Source organism: Protopterus annectens, chromosome 3.part0 (genome assembly GCF_019279795.1).
Source record: "Protopterus annectens isolate FY-2018-M chromosome 3.part0, PAN1.0, whole genome shotgun sequence".
NCBI classification, from domain to species: domain Eukaryota; kingdom Metazoa; phylum Chordata; order Ceratodontiformes; family Protopteridae; genus Protopterus; species Protopterus annectens.
Genome location: NC_056731.1, coordinates 1,738,071,164 through 1,738,077,163, shown reverse-complemented (window position 1 = coordinate 1,738,077,163; position 6,000 = coordinate 1,738,071,164).

Sequence of the window (6,000 nt, the reverse complement as noted above, 5' to 3'; positions counted from 1 at the left end):
AAATGTGTCACATTTTACCCATCTGTTTCCCACTATGTAAGATAGTATAGTATAGTACAATATTCCACATTTTGAAGATGGAAGGTTGACTGCAGGTGTAGTGTAAAAGGAAATTTTGATGTTGAAACTAAGTAGCTGTTCTGATAAGGAAAGTGAGACGAACAACAAAATCACTTGTTATAAATATAAGTACCCATTTTAACAATTTTGTGAGTTTAATTTATATTTGCTAGTAAATGTTACATTTTTGCTCATTTGTTCTACATTTTGAGAGGTTGCCTGGTGTTCCATATTTTGAAGATAGAAACTTGACTATGATTGCAGTTTCTTTCATTTTTTTTTTTTGGTGGTATAAATGGTAAGCCAATAATGTCAAGCTGCATTAAACTTAATATCAGCAGGGGATTTCAAGAAACATTTGTAGTTTTAATCCTGTCAATCATTAAGACTAAAATTGGGTATACATTCTTCCAAGACTTGTTCTCAGAAGGTTATAATAGCATTCATAAAACCATACATGCATCATTTAAAATCTGCCCCCCAAAACCTTGGAATGGATTATAGTGATCAGACATTCCATTTTTTTGTGTTACCCCAAAACATGCATATTTACATTATTTCTGTTGGAATTAGTACCGCAGAGTAGAAACAGAGTCCTAGGTGGTTCATATTTTTGTATTTGCCTAATACATTTTTGTCTTCTTCAGTGCTATATTTTCCTTGGAGGACTGAAAAAGTATAATATCAAGTGGCTGTTATGGTTGTTACTGCATTTCAATTATTTTACTGTGTCTTTGTATTGTGACCTATTTTAATGTGTCAAAATCACTGTTTATTTTAATGAGACCTGCCTCATTAATTTGTTCTTGGAGGTCTTGGTCCCAGAATGTATTTAAGCCTTTTGTATACAAGCCCTGCTTTATGTAAGGAAATAGTTTTACTGCCAGGTTCAGTAGAATGGTAGCATTATGACTACCTGGTATCTTACTAAGCATCTGGAAACCGATAACTTTTTTTTCACATTTTTGCCTCAATTACTCTGGTTTGCATTCTTAGCACTGCTGTTACCTCCTAACAGTAGTCACAAATCCTCATCAAAATGAAGTAGCTGGACTGTAGATTTTCCAGGGCTGCCAATTTATAGTCCTTCAAGTGCTGACCGACCTTCCTCACACTCTTCCTGGGGTATTAGAGCTATCAATATAATCCAAGGGCTGTTAACTAGCCACTCTTCAGCATGAAAGAATGTTTAGCAGACATGCAGTTTTTTGCCATTTACCATTCTCTGTAGTGGGAAGATTTTTTTTTTGTCTTGAATGTTAGTGAACTGTGCTATAGTTGCTTAAATGTATTGTAATTTCTGTCATGTTATCTCTATCATTGTACTATAGAACACTACAAAACAGGTACACGTTGCTGTTCTTTAATTTATGTTATGAGATACTTTTTGTCTTTTTACTGAGGCACAAATGCCTTTGTGCCCTTCTCCCACTTATGTTGTATTGTTGACTACCAACTTGATTTGTTACACTGTAGCATACCATATGCAAACCATAATCCTTGAGCTCAACAAGTTTACTCAATGAATTGTGCATATTGCCAGAATGTGTAAAACATTTAAATACATTATTAAACTGTCACATTTATTTTTTTATAGCGAAATAGTCTTTTGTGTTTAACAATGGATTGTGGGTGAATTGCTACCATGCATTTTTTTTGTGTCCAGCCAGCTACTGTGGTCCTATTTTACTCCTGTGAGAAAGGAAACTTGGAACCACCTCTGAGTGCTAGCTGGCAGTAAGAACAGTAACAGAAGGTGAAACTGCCTTTAAAATCTGTTAGAACTTTACTCTGCCATGCATAAAGAAAAATTGTGGTAAGACTACAGCTGTTAAAAGCTGTTTGATCTTTTGCCAGATGGACTCTTCATCTTTGCCTACTGTATCTGTTAGCTATCCGTAATTTTGCTGAGTATTCCTGATTTTGCCTCATATTTTTGGCTTGTCCCTTGTAAGATCTTTGATTTTCTGGTAAATCGATATGGATTACAGTTATCAATTTCATATTTCTTATCATTTAAAAATGCATATTGATACATTTTATTAACTTCTTTTAGTGAATTAGAGCAATATTTAAAAAGGTCACTGATTGACAATGCTAAGTCTTTTACCAGCTTTCAAAGTCAAAAGGCTACCCTAACCAATTGCTCTTTATCTGGGAATGAAACCTTGTACATTTTACAAAAGAAATTAACAAATCTTAAATCATCAGAGAGAGAAGTGAGGGGGAATGTAAACTACCCTGTCAATATTTGTTTACTGTCTCCAAGTAATATATTTTTAAATTGGGATATGAGTAGACACCATTTCAAAGTCAGGGCATAAATGGAGTTCATGAAATCAGTTTTGCTTCAGTTTTTGATGTTTGCCTAGAATGCTCTTCTCAGCACCTCAGGATGTACACATAACTAGCTCATATGTGATGACGTGTATTTGCAGCGTGTTTAAGTATGCTTGGACATTTTTTTAGTAACCCCATTCCTCCCACTACTACTGGATCTATCTGTGCATACTTATTTCTCATTGCACTAGGTTCTGATTGCATGTCTTAACATTTTACAACTTTGTGTACTTTTCAATACATAAGTCATTGTAGTCACTGGGTGTAGCAGTTTTGATAATCAGCATTGTCTTTTTCCTGTTTGCTTTGACTTCAGTATCTGGCTTTCTTGCTTCTTCTTTCTAAGCTGTTGGTATTGGATAATTCCACATGGTCAATATGTTTTCATGTTCAGTAATTCCAGTAGTTCAGTAAACAAATGTCAATTAATAAATAAATAATTATTTGTGCTTTATGCTTCCGGTACCTCTCAGCTACTTGCATACTACAGTATTTACAGAATCTGCAGTTTATCATCTTTGCCACATTGTTATGTCTTTCAGTATACAAACCATCAGCCATAAGTGCATTGCACCCCATAACAAGATATGCTACTGTTTTTAGTTTTGTGCTGCAAAATCTACATTTTGTGCATCTCCTACCTTTCTATAGATTTTGGGAAACATGTACGTACTCCTCTGTTCTGAGCTGTCAATACCCTTTCATCTTTTGGTTTAAATTTATTTCTTTGTAGCTATTTGTGTGCCAAAAGGTGCTTCAACAAAGTATTAGTTTAAGGGTGTGCACACACAACAAAGTATTAGTTTAAGGGTGTGCACACTTATGCAACCAGTGTATTGTACATTTTTTATTTTTATATTTTTTCACCTAACAGATTTGTTTGTTTTTCAATTGAGTTGTACAGGTTATAGGTCACATTAAAGGTGGGAAAAGTTGTGGTCTCATTTTTTTTATATCACAAAAACCTGGTATTTTAACAGGGGTGTGAAAACTCTTTATATCCATTGTATATATATATATATATATATATATATATATATATATATATATATATATATATATATATATATATATATATATGTATATATATGTGTGTGTGTGTGTGTGTGTGTGTGTATATTTATATATACTATTGTCTCATGAAAGAGAAAATGCTCTTTTGAGCAAGCAAAAAATATTGATCATGTTAGAGTAGACACAAAATCATGGAAAAAAAAAACAAAAAGCCCCCAAAAACTATTTTATGAAGGGGTCAAGCCCCTCTGCACCCCTTCAGCCCTGCTAACTCTATATACCAACTCAAAATCACACAACAGTAGGCAAAGGACAGATTCCCAAACCCCACGGTACTGTGCTCCTGGACACAAAGCAGCCTCCCAGCCAGAAGTACATGGAAAAAGAACTTTCAATCTTTATACCACTGCACCCATATTTATCTATCTGTCTGTTTGTGTGTGTGCTATATCTCTATCTATATCTATATCTATATCTATATCTATATCTATATCTATATCTATATCTATATCTATCTGTCTATCTATATGCATACATACTAATACGCATACATATTAACATAGTGTAACCATATATTGAATATATATATATATATATATATATATATATGGGCCTACCATAGATCGAAATTACACTATTTCAAAATATGATAGTAGTGTCCCACTAACTCGAAAGTGCACTTCAACGAAAGTGCACTTTTGCGAAAGTCACTAAGTCGAACGGGACATTTCCTGCACTGTGGTGCGGTAGTGATGGACCTTAGGGTTAGGGCTTGGGTTAAGGATAGTGGATAGCTAGTAGGCTACCCACTATCCTTAACCCAAGCCCTAACCCTAAGGTCCATGACTATCGCGCCACAATACAGGAAATAGGTCCGTAACTACTGCTCAGTGGAGGAAATACAATTTCCTGCACTGTGGTGTGGTAGTCACAGACCTTAGGGTTAGGGCTTGGGTTAGGGATAGTGGATAGCCCTACTAGCTATCCATTATCCATTACCCAAGCCCTAACCCTTCGTTCATTCTAGTGAATTTCACAAAAGTGCACTTTCGTTGAAGTGCAGTTTTGTTGCGTTAGTGGGACACTACTATCATATTTCAAAATAGTGTAATTTTGATCTATGGTAGTAGACCCATATATATATATATATATTCATATATGGTCTCACTGTATTTATTTATCAATGGTTTTATTTCATGTTGGGATTTTATGTGAATGGAGGATAGTCCCCCTTGCTGGACCCATGCTAAGTATGTCCTGCTGATTGTGGATGAAGTTCTGCATGGAGGACAGATCTTGTCCCCCCCTCGCGGTCCCATGTTAATGCTTTTTCTGGGGTTTCAGTGGAATGAGCTTTGCTATACCTCTGCCACTCTTGCCACCCCTATATACATCCCTCCTTTCTGCTTCAAAACTATCACATCCAAGGGCATCCACCCACTGCTCAAACAGATTAAACCTGATAGCACTCTTAGTACAGACAACTTTCACACATGGTTTATTCATCATTGCAGAGACCGCATCATAACTCAGCTGAACCACAACTACAACCTGTATGTACCTGTGTGTTACCCTTAAAATTATGCCTATTACCTGTAAAATTGCTAGTGGGAAACCTCTCCCTAGGTAACCCAGTCCTTCCAGTCCCTCCAGTCCCTCAGACCTCAGCCCCATTTTTATCCTCCCTATCTTTGGAAAGATTCTTTAAAAAAATGACTGTACTTTCATCTCACTCAATATCACTTTCTTTCTCAAAAGTGTCTTGGCTTCTAGTCTGATTGCAGTACATCAATAGTTACTGGACACTCACTGAGAACATTCATCTTGGAATGGGCAAAGGTCTAATTACTGTAGCTATTTTTATTGACTTCACCAGCATCTTTGATCTTGTTGATCACACATTTCTCTTAATCCATCTGATTGAAATAGGCATGATTGTTGAGACAATACCCTGGTTCAAAAATGACAATGTCTAACTACCACTTCAGTTTCAGTTTCACCTCATCGACCTCTCCATCAAATCCTCTGCAGAATGCTGTTCCCAAGCAGATCTATTCTGGCAACTTTCCTCTTTTTTTTATCTACATTAACAAACTCCAACTTGACTTGTCCCACCATCCCCTCCTGCTTTAAGCTGATGACATGGTTGTGATCCACTTAACAAACTCCAGCTTGACTTGTCCCACCGTCCCGTCCTGCTTTAAGCTGATGACATGGTTGTGCTCTACTCTAAATATTCTGTCTTCTCACTTGAACTTAAACTTCAGTCTGATTTTCATGATCTTATAAAATGGGCCAGTGATAAACACTTATTACTTAGCTCCTCTAAAACAAAAAGAATGCTTTTTGATACTTAACAAAGTTGATTTTTACCTCCAGACCTCTACAAATCCTTGATCATCAGAATAACTCTATTGAAAACATCACTTCATTCAAATAGCTAGAGATTTGGTTGGACTGTTTCCAAAATTTCCATCTCCATTTCCATCTGGACTACACACTCACACATGCATGCACACGCACACACACACACACACACACACACACACACACACACACACACACACACACACACACACACACACA